This window comes from Amblyomma mixtum, chromosome 2, assembly GCF_055824585.1.
Source record: "Amblyomma mixtum isolate Tamu chromosome 2, ASM5582458v1, whole genome shotgun sequence".
Taxonomy (NCBI): Eukaryota; Metazoa; Arthropoda; class Arachnida; order Ixodida; family Ixodidae; genus Amblyomma; species Amblyomma mixtum.
In genome coordinates this window covers 280960662-280973748 of record NC_143013.1, presented here as the reverse complement: position 1 = coordinate 280973748, position 13087 = coordinate 280960662, and positions in this window count along the sequence as shown.

Sequence of the window (13087 nt, the reverse complement as noted above, 5' to 3'; positions counted from 1 at the left end):
TCCGCGAATAGTATGTTATTTCATCAGGTCCATTCTTTTCTCGCGTTCTATCGCAGAAGAAAATCGTCGCCAAACTGATATGCTAGGATGCTCTAACCATCGCGCAATGATTACTATGCTGATAAAACAAGTATTTCTGGCTGAGTACAATTTAGAGGAAACGCATTATTCAACCAAGTTGATCTCTTGTCACAAAGCTGAGACACGAATAGTTCTCCACATGATTCCACGGACAGAGATAAATTTCCGGAATTAATTAAGCTGGTATAGGATTTATCTAGTACTCCAGTCATATTTTTTTTTCTCTGAACGGTCACCATTTTTCATCCAGACATATTTCAAAAATCAGTAGTCAAACACTGTTAAATTATTCAAGAGCAATCTTTTCTTTGATTCCGGTTTATTGCGATTTAAAATTATGATATATTTTCAGTTATTTTAAGAAATTTTCTTTGTGCTTGCTGTCCCGCAGCGACCCTACGGATGTTGTGAGTGCTTTTTTTATTGCTATTTCCTGTGTATAGTTAGTGTAAGCAGTGTACTACCTGAGGGTGAGTGTACGACTTGGCCCAAACTGTCTTCATCGATGACACACGTAAAGGTGAGTTTGATAACTATGGAAATTATTTGTCGGTAGCGAATACAGTCATTAGCAAAGAGCCACATTTGTACACCTTCGCAGACTGTGTTAACGATATAATTGATTCAAACTAACAGAAGTAACGAATCTAGGACACTGCCGTCAGGTACGCCGGAAGCGTCCCGAAGTCAATCCGAATTTCGGTTAACCACGGCTACAAACTGACTTCGCTCCGAAAAACATTTCCGACCCAGGATAGTAATATGTTTGGATAGTTGAGATATTGAAGGTTTTTAATAAGTCATGAGAGGATTTATCAAAGGCTCTGCAGAAATATAAGAAATTTAAAACAATTTTAATTTAATATCAAGGCAGGCTGCAAGTGAGAGAATGACTGTAACAAACTATATAAGTGTCGAGTGCACTTTTCTGTATCCATTTCGAAAACTAGTGAAGACTGAATACTGTGTTAAAATTCATTTTTATGAGTAGTAACATGTTTTATCAGTTTGCGGAAAGTGGTCGTCAGAAAAATAGGACGGTAGTTTTGTAACAAGCACCGACTGCATTTTTAAAGATGGGTTAACTCGACCTGTTGTCTAGTCCCCTGGTAGTTGCTCAGTCAACAAAGTAGCAGAAAAATCTTGACAAGAAATTTAGCTAGTGACACACCAAGACGTGGTAGAAACACAGGCCTCAGAGAAACACAGAAACACAGAAACACAGGCCTCCGTTGCTCTCCAAATAAATCGGAAATCCTGCAACTGAAGCCCCTCCCCAGTGACCCCCAGATTGAACTACACATGTACGGCAATCCAGTGCCCATTGTGCCTCAGGTGAAGATTCTCGGCCTTCTCATTAGCAACACACTCGATGCAACCACCACCCTTCAGCTCTTGCAAAAACAGACCAAACAGGTCGCTGCACTTATCAGGCGGGTGGCAGCACGCAATCATGGGCTGTCTGAACGGGACACCCTCAATATGACAAATGCACTAATCATTAGCCGCATTATATACCACCTCCCATACCACATACTCACTCAGCGGCAAACACAACAGGCAGACATCCTAATACGCACGGCTGTCACCTCCGCCCTACGGCTTCCACGGACGGTTAGCACGAAACGTCTCCTGGCCACTGGTAGCGACAATACAGGGACCGAATTAATAGAGGCTCAACGTACCAACCAATTAGTTCGCCTGAGTCGCACAGAAACAGGACAACGCCTACTGCGACAGCTACGTCTCAATCCACCCATTCCCACCCCAACAAGTCCTACACCTTACATGATCTCTCTGCGCACTCAGGATCACATATATCAGAAGCCCCTACCGCGCAATATCAGCGCTAGTTTCCATCAGGGTAGGCGGCAGGCACGAGCGAGCTATTACACGAAAACATACAGCAACCGCTCCGATATCCTTTATGTCGACGGGGCACAAAATTCGAAACCAGGATATTTCACGGCAGTCGCAGCCTATGAAGACGGCACAGTGGGGGCCGCCGCCACTATCCGGACTAATTCGCCTGCAGAAGCGGAAGGAGCCGCCATCGCACTTGCTTTGGCCCACTCCACCATTGACAAAAACGTAACTGAAATTTGCACAGATTCCCAGGCCGCGTACCGCCACTACCTAAAGGGCGTGGCGACGCCGGCAACACATCGTATTCTTGCCACAGTCACCTCTCTCGACCGAACGGTTACTCTGTCGTGGGTCCCTGGGCATGCCTTGATCCCCGGTAATGAGCGCGTTCATGAGCTGGCCCGAGAACTCTCCTCCCGGACCCCGGATGATCAGGCACCCAACCCTGCGAACGAGGCTACACCAATCCTGTATACATATCATCAAATTACAACATTCTACAAACTCAGCCGCATGACACTGCCACCACCCCACAGTACCTTGTCGCCCTCATCCAGCGCCACATGGCGGCAATTACAGAGAGGCTGTTTTATTTCCCCCCACCGTCTCTCATGCTTTCACCCCACCTTTCCTCCTGATTGTACCACCTGTGGCGCGCCCAGATCTACACTTTTCCACTACCTTTGGGAATGTCCTTCCCCAAAGGCAGTACTCCCCATCCCCAATCCCACTCATTCTTCCTGGGAGGCTGCTTTACGGACCGCTCAGCCCGCCGGCCAGAAATGGCTAGTGGATCGAGCTTTACGTGAAGCGCAAGCCCGTGGACTCCTGGACCAGTAGGGAACCACCCTGGAAGATTTTTTATTTTTTTGGCGTAATAAAGTTGTTTCCATCCATCCAACACAACAAGAATACTGTCAAGTCCACATGAAGATTTTCTTTAGAGGTTTAAGACCACAGGAAAAAAAAACAGCACTGCATGTAACGCTAGATTGGGCTGAATGATACTGAGTTACATTGCTTTTGCGTGAAATGGACGGCAAAAATATGCTATGAAAGTGCCTGTTCAGAAATTCAGGGGGGGGGGGGGGGGGCACTTTGTTGACCTAAAGTGCGGTGACGCGAAAGCCTTTAACGCAGTATTTCTGCTTGTGTCACTGATGTGTGGTTAAGATGTTAAGCTTTGCCTGTAAAAGTGGAACGCGACAGCTCTTGCAACGCTGCCAGGTCGTCCACAGAACGCCATCGCCCGTTCGGCTCTACGCCTTGCTCGTCGGTAAATTGGTTTTTGAGGAAAGGAAATGTATCTTCCTGGCATATCTCGGTGGACACCTGAACCTCGCCGTAGCAGGAAGGGAGGAAGATGGGAGTGAACGAAGACACGGTATTCACTAAACACGCCATTGTTCTCTCCAAACCAGTAGAGCATTTCTAGGTGCTCTGTAAATAGTTATTGCGAAACCAATACTAGGCTCATGAACGGCCTTTCACGTAGCGGCGGCTGGTAGCCACGTTTGACCTTTATAATGATGTCTGACGTCATACCAGGGTGAGAGATGGGCTGCCAAGTCGAGTCGTCGCGCAGCGGCGGCCGGTAGCCACGCGTGACATTTAGAATGACTTCTGACGTCATGCCACACCTAGTGACGTCATAGAGTGACGTCATACCAGGAGTACCTGTCGGAGTGTTGCTTTCGCAACAAAAATTGGCAGTGGCTTAGCTGTGGTTAAGCCTGGATATACAAGCGAAAAGGTTCAGTTACGCTTGGTTTGACGTCATGGCTGTCGCAGTTCAAGCACAATGCACTGGGAGCACCACGATAACGGTGGAAGCGTTCGGCCGTCCACACACTGCCTGTACGGAGGCGGAGGAGGAGACACGCGTGTAGTGAATACGGTGCTGTCTTAGAACGCTGCTTTAGAGACATGTACTGTGGTGTCCACACCTTTCGGGTGTACACCAAGATATGAGAGACAGGCATTTCCTTCCCTTACAACCAAATTTCTTTCAATTTTCTTCCCGTACGGCGCGGTTCGGGTGCACACCGAGATATGAGAGTTTCATGGGGCACTGTTTGTCTTTTACTTATTTTTTTGTGATATTTAATTTCTTTCATTTTGCTTTATTCCCGTTTCTGTGCTTTTCATTCTTTTTTTTTTAATTAGGGAGTCGGCGACCACCTGCGCTGCAGGTGATGTCGCTCGGTTTCGCGCATGCGCAGAAATGGCAAACCTGCCTACGGCTCACGCGAAGCGCGGTGCTGACGAGCCTATAGTGAAGCATTTCGCTTCAAAAACTGAAAAATATCATTCACGTCTGCAACCATGCGTCCTTGGAACTGCGTTTAGCTTATTGGTTTCTTTTCATTGCTTCAGTAATTCTCATATTTTGTTCTAGCCCTACTTGATGATGTTTGGTGGTCATGTGTTCGTCTAAACTGAGGCTTTATGCGCGGCGTTTTTAAGGGTGCCACGTAGGTACTTCATAATTTTAAATGGTGCGTGTTGTAGTTCTAACCTCCACTTTCTCATTCAATTTGGTGTGGTTTCACGTTGCGCATGAGTTTCGTTCGCGTATTTTTTAAATCTCGTTTGGTATGAATTCGGCACTGCAGAAGAAACATCTCTTTAAAGTGGCTCCAATGCCCCTAAAATCCGTCAGACATGTACTGTCCCTTGCTCCACAGAAGCACGTCCAAATAGTTTGGTGGCTTTAGCTCAGCAGACTGCGTTACATGCGGCAAATCACGCTTGAAGAATCTGTTATGAAAATGAATTTTATTCCATTTCTAAGAAAGGACAGCGAATGTCTATCTGCAGTCACTTTGAATTAAAAACACAACAATCTTTAAAGGGGCTCTGAGATACCTTTCGAGAAGAGTACATAACTTCGCTCAATCACTACATTATGTAGTCTACAACGCCTAAGGAAAATAATACACTTCTACATGCAACAGAGAAACCACAATCGTTCATGAAAGTTGATGAGTCCTTCCTGGCGACTTTTTCATATTCGCGCTCTCCTCCATCACGCGCTTCTGCATAATTATGTTCAGAGGTTTGATTTGGTTTGTGGGGTTTAAAGTCCCAAAGCAACTGAGGCTATGAGGGACGCCTTAGTGGAGGGCTCCGGAATTTTCGATTATCTGGGGTTATTTAACGTACACTGACATCGCACAGTACGCGGGCCTCTAGAATTTTGCCTTCATCGAAATTCGGCCGCCGCGGACAGGATCGAACCCGCGCCTTTCGGGTCAGCAACCGAGCACCATAACACCTGAGCCACCGCGACGGCTATGTTCAGAGGAGGCCATCGGTTATATTCTTTCGGGCGTCACGCGCCTATCATGGACTTAGCAAGTCGGCAGCGTCGCTCCAGTAGGTCAGGAAGCTCCACCCTTCAGGAAATTCCCGCGCGAGGTGCGCCGACCTTTGAACGTGCTAAAGTTACCAGAGGAGAGTGAAAGACCCGAAGGCGCTAGTGTTCAAATTTAGACTACAGATAGCTCACCTTCTACAAAACGGATTTTTTTTTTTTAATTTTGATAAAGGGACTTCGTGATGCGGCGTCCTGTAACATCCTAGGAATCTCGAACCTTTTTGAGACCCCCTTTCAGAGCCCTTCAATGCATTGGCCAGTACGGCATGAGCCAAGATTTATTTCTTTATTAAGGCGTAAGCCTTTAATGCCTCGTCGTAGTAAGCAGAAGTTGTCGACAGAAATGTCACGCTTTTCAATTGGTCGAAATGGTCGTGACGTGACCATGCCACAAATTAAAGGGATCGTATAGTGATGCTCCAAGTAAGTGAGAATGAGTTTAGTTAATTTCTTAATTACCCAATTAGCCTAATTAACCTTTACAGTCAGGCCAGATAAACAAATAAAACCGAGTAGGAAATTGGTCGATTTGGGGAATCGAACCCCGCTCTCCGGAGTGCGAGACGAGCATGCTAACCACTCCGCCATGCCATGGTTTCGAATGAACAAAGGCGCGCCTAGTTATGGCGAGACACATTTCATGGGGCCACTTTGCTGACGTAAAGTGCTGAGACGAAAGCCTTAAGCGTGGTGCTGCTGCTTCTGTCACTGATGTGTGGTTAAGATGTTAAGCTTCGCCTCTAAGAGTGCAACGCGACAGCGTCTTGCAACGCTGCCAGGGAGTCCACAGAACGCCATCGCCCGTTCGGCTCTACGCCTTGCTCGTCGGTAAATTGGTTTTTGAGGAAAAGACATGTATCTGTCTTGCACCTATCGGTGGACACCTGAACCTCGCCGTAGCGGGAAGGGAGGAAGATGGGAGTGAACGAAGACACCGTATTCACTAGACGCGCCTTTGTTCATTCCAAACCATCTAGCTGGCATGGCGGAGTGGTTAGCGGGCTCGTCTCGCACTCCGGAGACCCTGTTTCGATTCCCCAAATCGACTAATTTATTACTCGGTTTATTTATTTATCTGGTCTGACTACAAAGTTTAATTAGGCTGATTGGTTAATTAAGCAATTAACTAAACTCAGTCCCATTTACTTGGAGCATCACTATACGATCCCTTTAATTGGTTGCATGCAGGGTGTCGAACCGCCATTTTTTCGGGTTCGGTTCGGGTTCGGGTTCACTCCTTTCGGGTTCAGTTCCGGGTTCGGCTCCAGAGGGCCATTCCGTTCCAGTTCGAACCGGTTCGGACCGTCTCGAACCGGTTCAAACGGGTTCAAACGGGTTCAAACGGGTTCAAACGGGTTCAGGACAAAAAAAATTATAACGCCGATCGGTTTCAGTCAACCTTGCTATGCGTTTTCTTTTTTCTTGCACATCGCTGTACAAAATAAAAAATCCAAAGATTTGTTTACGAGAACATAAAACTGGGCTTGTTGGTAAGGGTTCATGAAAAAGGACAAAAGGAAGTCTGGAGACTACATATACGCTGACTAACAACTGCTTATTACATTCTTGGAAACGTATATGAAGACGCAGGACACCGTGAACAATCCAAAAAAACAGAAGAGCAAAGATTAAAACTAAAAAAACCATACTGCGCATGCACATCATAGTCGAGTCATGACATCTTTTTCAACGAAATTCGAAGACTATATTCTATAGTGGACGGCGCTCCCCTATCTCCTGGACCTCACACAGTAGCCAAGAAAGCCTGGCTCCTTACTTACGAAATTAATGAATGGTGAAGCAACACGCTCAGTTTTTCCTTCCTGATCATAAAGGCCTCGACCATCTCCCTACAAATTCGATCAGGGTGATTAAACAGGAGACTTGTCTTTCTAATTGGGGAAGCAATGAGCAATTGTTCGAACACCACAGATGGGTGAAAAAAGTAGCGGTGTCGTACAACTTGGCTTTGCATTGCAGCGAGTGCAACGATTGCTTACCCCAGTAGATAAGACAAGTGTCCTGTTTAATAACCCTGTTTGCATTTGTACGAAGTTGGTCGAGGCCAATGGGATCAGGAAGGAAGCCGATGAGTGTTGCTTCACCATCTATCAATTTGGTAGATAAGGAGTCAGGCTTTCTTGGCGTTGTGTGAGGTCCAGGATATAGGGGAGTGCCGTCTGCTGTGGAAGATACTCTTCGAATTTCGTTAAAGAGACGTCAGGATATGATGTGCATGCGCAGTATGGTTTTTAGGTTTTAATCTTTGTTCTTCTGTTTTTGGGGTTGTTTCCTGTGTCCTGCCCTTTTATATACTTTTCCCAGAATAAAATAACCAGTTGTTAGTCAGCGCTCGTGTCGTCTCCCGTCTTCCTTTTGTCGTGTTTACTGCGTTACTTGAGCATGAAAAAATTGTTTAATTTGAGATTTTCTCACTTTACCTATTTTATTTATTGTCCGCAGCAAAAAGACGAATTTACGGCAAGAGCCGCAAAATGAAATGAACTCGAAATTAATGGAAATTGGCTATGTATATACGCTGTAATCCACCTAATGAGGTGTAGGACGAAAAGCCGATGGATTTTTCATCTACAAGACCCTCCTATTGAATTAGAAATATTATAGCGCAAACAAAGACACGGACAAAAAAGACCGGCAAACACACACACAAGCGCTAACTGTCAACTGAATTTATTCGGTGAAAGCCACACCTTTTATAGGCCGAAGGATCGTGAGAAAAAAAAAACAACAAAACAAGGATTGAGTCAGAGCCATCAAATCGCGAGCGCATGCGCGGGTAGACAAGGGCATCACACTTCGGTTTATCTTCCATCTAAGTAGCTGCATTAAAATAGTCAATCTCAGCCTGGAACAGAGATAAAGAAGGTTCGCTGATGCACTCGCTGCCAAGTTTCTGTATAACATACAAAAACTTGGCAGCGAGTGCATCAGCGAACCTTCTTTATCTCTGTTCCAGGCTGAGATTGACTATTTTAATGCAGCTACTTAGATACTTAGATGGAAGATAAACCGAAGTGTGATGCCCTTGTCTATCCGCGCATGCGCTCGCGATTTGATGGCTCTGACTCAACCCTTGTTTTATTTTTGTTTTTGTTTTTTTTCTCACGATCCTTCGGCCTGTAAAAGGTGTGGCTTTCACCGAATAAATTCAGTTGACAGTTAGCGCTTGTGTGTGTGTTTCCTCTCTTTTTTGTCCGTGTCTTTGTTTGCGCTATAATATTTCTAATTCGATATGAACTACCAACTCGCCCAACAGGAAGTTTTAATGAAGACCCTCCTGCTTCAGCAGTTTTGGGGACCCCGTAGCGCGAGTAATGAGCCTCCCTTGAAGCTTTAGTCAGTTGGGACTTTCTCGTACGCAGTGTACTTACGGGGCGCCAACATTTCCGCCGCACGTGCCCTCTACGTTCCCGCGCAATACTGAGAAACGAAACTGTCATGTGTTGGCACGTATACATATACAGGCAGATACCTTTCCGTCACCCCGAAACCGACTTGCCATTCCCCCCCTCCTTTACTACATGGTAAGAAAATGTTCGAGAATCCCTCCACCGCCCATCCCCCACCCAACGAGAGCCTCGTGGGAGCACTGGCTCTCCCTAACGTCCTGAACTTACCAAACATATTTTATTTAAATCACCTATTCGACATCGCCTTTGTGACTAACGTTATATATCCCGAGCCCCTATAGCTCAGTAGCTTGAAAAACTCAGCTAATCGTGGCTTCTCACTACAGTAAAGTAATAAATTTGTTTGTGATAGAATGCTTGGACTTTTACTGGGGCGTTATGAAAGGCAACCTTTTCGTCAACAGAATTTTTTGCGCCCTTGATATAGTGATAGAGTGGTTAATCTGGCGTGCACCATTTGTCCACCAACTTGTTTCAGGCATTTATTTTCAAAACTACAAACAACCCCTATCTAGCAGCTGTGCTTAATAGGTGACTAAGTGCTCGCCTGTCTTTTCTGGACATGCTCGCGAGTGCTGATTCATTCGGTTTTCTCACTCTTCGCTTTTACTTACCTGTATGACCTCTCCACAAGGCAGATGACAAATGTTGCGATCGGGCATTACTTCCTCTACCCATACGTATACAGCCTTACCTAGACTTTCTTGATACTGGTGTATTAAAGCAAAGTCAGCGGATGTACAGTGGAGCCCACTTTAATGGCCGCTGATATAACGAACGCTCGCTTATTGCGAGTGGGTGTGGTGCTACTATTAAAATATGCATAAGGGCAACGGAAATTCGTCCCAGATACAGCGAACAACTCTGGCCACACCACTCGGTTATAGCGAACGAGGTGGCATGGTGAACTACCCCGAGGTTGTAGAGGTCGTCCTTCCGCTAAGCACGCAGATGAAATAGCGCCCCTCAACATTCACGACACCGCCCCGGAAAGAGCATGTCAACCCAGAAATGGAATTAAAAGGTGGCACAGCTGTGCGCAGCGCTAACTGGAAAGTCCGACGTCCGGTAACACTGTAAACACTAAAAAACGCACGGTAACAATATGCTGTAATTTTCTATTCAAATAGTAAGTAACTGCCGGCCAAAACCGCGTCGATGGCCAACGAGGGCAATCATTGCCTACGCGTTCGCTGGCTCGGCAAAGCATCCCGAATGGAAGAAGCGCGGTGCGCGTGAGAAAGGGGCATCGTCAAAAGCGAAGCTACTGACCACGGTCGCGGATCAACTCACAACAGCAATTAGATAATTCTGAAATTCTTGCTGGCCATGCTAGTCACGTATTCATATGCATAGCATGTGCGGGCGGAGGCAGGGAGTTATGGTGGCATGAGGCCTTATGCCGAGATCGCTGAATTCGACGCGGTCAAGTAAGGCATGAGGAGGGTCAGAGAGCTTCCAAATATTCCATGCAACGACCATAAAAAAAAAGCCTACAAGATAGCCGAATAGCCTAAAGCGTCTGTAAACAGAGTTTTCTGTTGCGCCGCCATTAGTACGAATCCCGCTCGGAGTCAGAGGTTAGACTATGCATACTCCTTTAGTTATTCATTTTACTGCGTTAGCAGTATAGCCTGCCTTCCCAAAAATAACCGCACTGCGGGCGTGCAGCCTCCATCCTTGATTCACACTCCGGTGGGCGTACATCGGAGCATTCACTGATAAAAATTCACCTTCAGAAACTTTCACCCATCTCTCCACCCCTCATCACCCACCTGTACCCGATATAGCCGAGGCAGATTGTTGTGAAGGCTCAACGTATTCAGTCGCCCAAGCGTTCTACGAAAAAAACACCAAAAAAGCATAAGCCTGTCGTGTCATAACGACAAATATGACTGCGAGAAGTATATATAAGTCGCCAGACAGAGAATTCGAGATCGGGCAGTGCGAGAACAGCGGATGGAGCCGCGCGCTGGCGACTGGCAGCAATTCTTTCTTAGAAGCAGAATGATTTCAGCGAATTGGCATAACGAAATCACTTCATTGTAGCTACATTTCATCGCAGTAGCATCTTTCTGGGCGGAATCACTATCGCATGCCAGCGAGCGCATGTATTTCCGCATTGTTCTTCTGCATAATCGGTATTTATTTTTTTCTTATTAGTACATCTACACCGTTGCCAAGAACCCGCCTTTCGTTGCTTATTTCCGTCGCGTGCAAACAAGAATATGCGGATTCTAAAAGAAAAAGAAGCTGCACCAATTTATACATCCTTTTTTGGTAATACTAGTAGTAATATCTCGAGTTTAACGTGTCGAGTAGACATTGGGGCTACATGACACACGGTGTAGTGGAGGGTTCCAGATTAACGGAGACGAGCTAGGGGTTTTCGACGTCATGCTGGTTTTTGTATTTTTGGAATCAGCAGCCGAGCTCCCCAGCCATTGAGCCTTTTTTTTTTCTTTATTGCTCTACAGACCCATCGTGAGGGGTTTTATTTAGAACTTGCTGTCTCAGACAATGAGCGCCTACAAAAATAAATGTTGCACTACCTACTGCGGTTGCTCAGTGCTTAGGGCGCTCGGTTACTTATTCGGTGTACCTGGGTTCGAACTCGGCTCCGGCGACCACGTTTTGTTGGAGGCGAAACGCAAAAGGCACCGTGGGCTGCGAGATGTCAGTGCACGTTAAATGGCAACTGCGCCACTTTTGAGAATTTCGCGATACTCAAGAATTCAAATCTATATAGGCTGTAGGTAAAGCATGCTAAGTTTTTTTGCACTACCAATTAATATAGTGACGTAATCGACGATTAAATTTTGCACTTCTCCTAAAAGCAACAATGGAGTGCGGCGAAGTTCATTGTGATGTCACGGAAGGTATGATTTTAAATTACTGCTGCCGTCAGCCACGCCCTGCCGTGACTCGTTGGACGCTGCCAAACAACGTTCGGTGGGCTTTGACTTCTGTGGCGTTGGTTTTTTTTCTTTCAAAGGCGTTTATTCGTTGGAAATGTAGGGATACTTTCGATGACGTCATCATGCGTCCCCCCTTAGCGTTGTGCGCTGCGGAGAAGCTTGAAGGCTGTCGCAATTTTAATTGGTGATTACGTCATCGTTTCAAATGCTAGGCCAAAAGGACTTCGCATACTTTACCTGGAAGTTTCACAAATTGACCCTTTTAAGCTCGTCGATTTCTAAAACCTATGCAGTTGCCCTTTAAGGATCCCCAGCTGGTAGACATTATTCCGGAGCCCACCCCTACTGCGCCTGTTTCTCTTTTTTCTTCCACCCCCAACTTCCTCCTTCTCTTACGGCGCGGTTCAGGTGTCCATCAAGAAGTGAGACAGACTGCCATTTCCTTTTCTCCAAAACCACCATCACAACATTGTTGGGTCCGCGCGCTAATATTTCGTCTATCTGTGGGAAATGACGCAAAGAAAAGGAAGGCATTCTCAATCGTTACTAACATGCCTACAGACACCCAGTTTTATTGCGTGTTTTCTCCTTTCAAATGACGCCATAGATATTAGAATGCATGGATCACCGTGTGGTATTCGGTTACTGCCGCTAAATAATTTAGAAAATGAATTTATTCTTCCATGCTGTTTCGGTTTCATCAACCGAATGATGGCTGTTACGTGAGTTCAACATTAGGTCACGTGAGGCACGGGAAAACTAATACAAACGCTGATACGTTGTTTTGACTCACTGTAGCACTTAAGTCAGCCGGCTTCAAGACCTATCACTACAACGAACGACGTATCAGCAGTTATAATGCCGTTTTATAGCCCCTCACGCGACCTAATCTCCGCTACACTTCACACCCATCGTTATGTTGGTGAAACCGAAACAGGGTCAAGACGAAATTCAAATATAAATTATTTATTATGTGTTGGTGAATACCACGCGGTGCTGCATGTACAGCCTTTGTCAAAAGTTTAGAGCCCAGGGGGTTTGCTTCAAAGCACTATTGTGGCGCTCCTGTAGCACTCATGGAAGTCCTACGCATCGGACGAAGCAGGACGAAAAATTTTCTTACCTTCAGGAGATTTGGGACGCTGAGCGCGCATTACGTGCAGTGTGGCCAAGAAGCAAACCCCCTGGTTTGCTTCTTCTGAAAAAGGCTGTACAGCAACGTCTAACGCATTGTTTGAAAGAAGAAAGCACGCAAGCAAAAGTTTGGTGTCTATAGTACTTTATTGAGTTAGAGAAGTCCTAACAGTTTGATTAAAGATTTACGCAAATATATAAAAGGGGAGGAGTACGAACTCAAGATTTCACATAAACCTGACGTACAAGTGTTTAGAATTGGCGGTAGTACATTACAG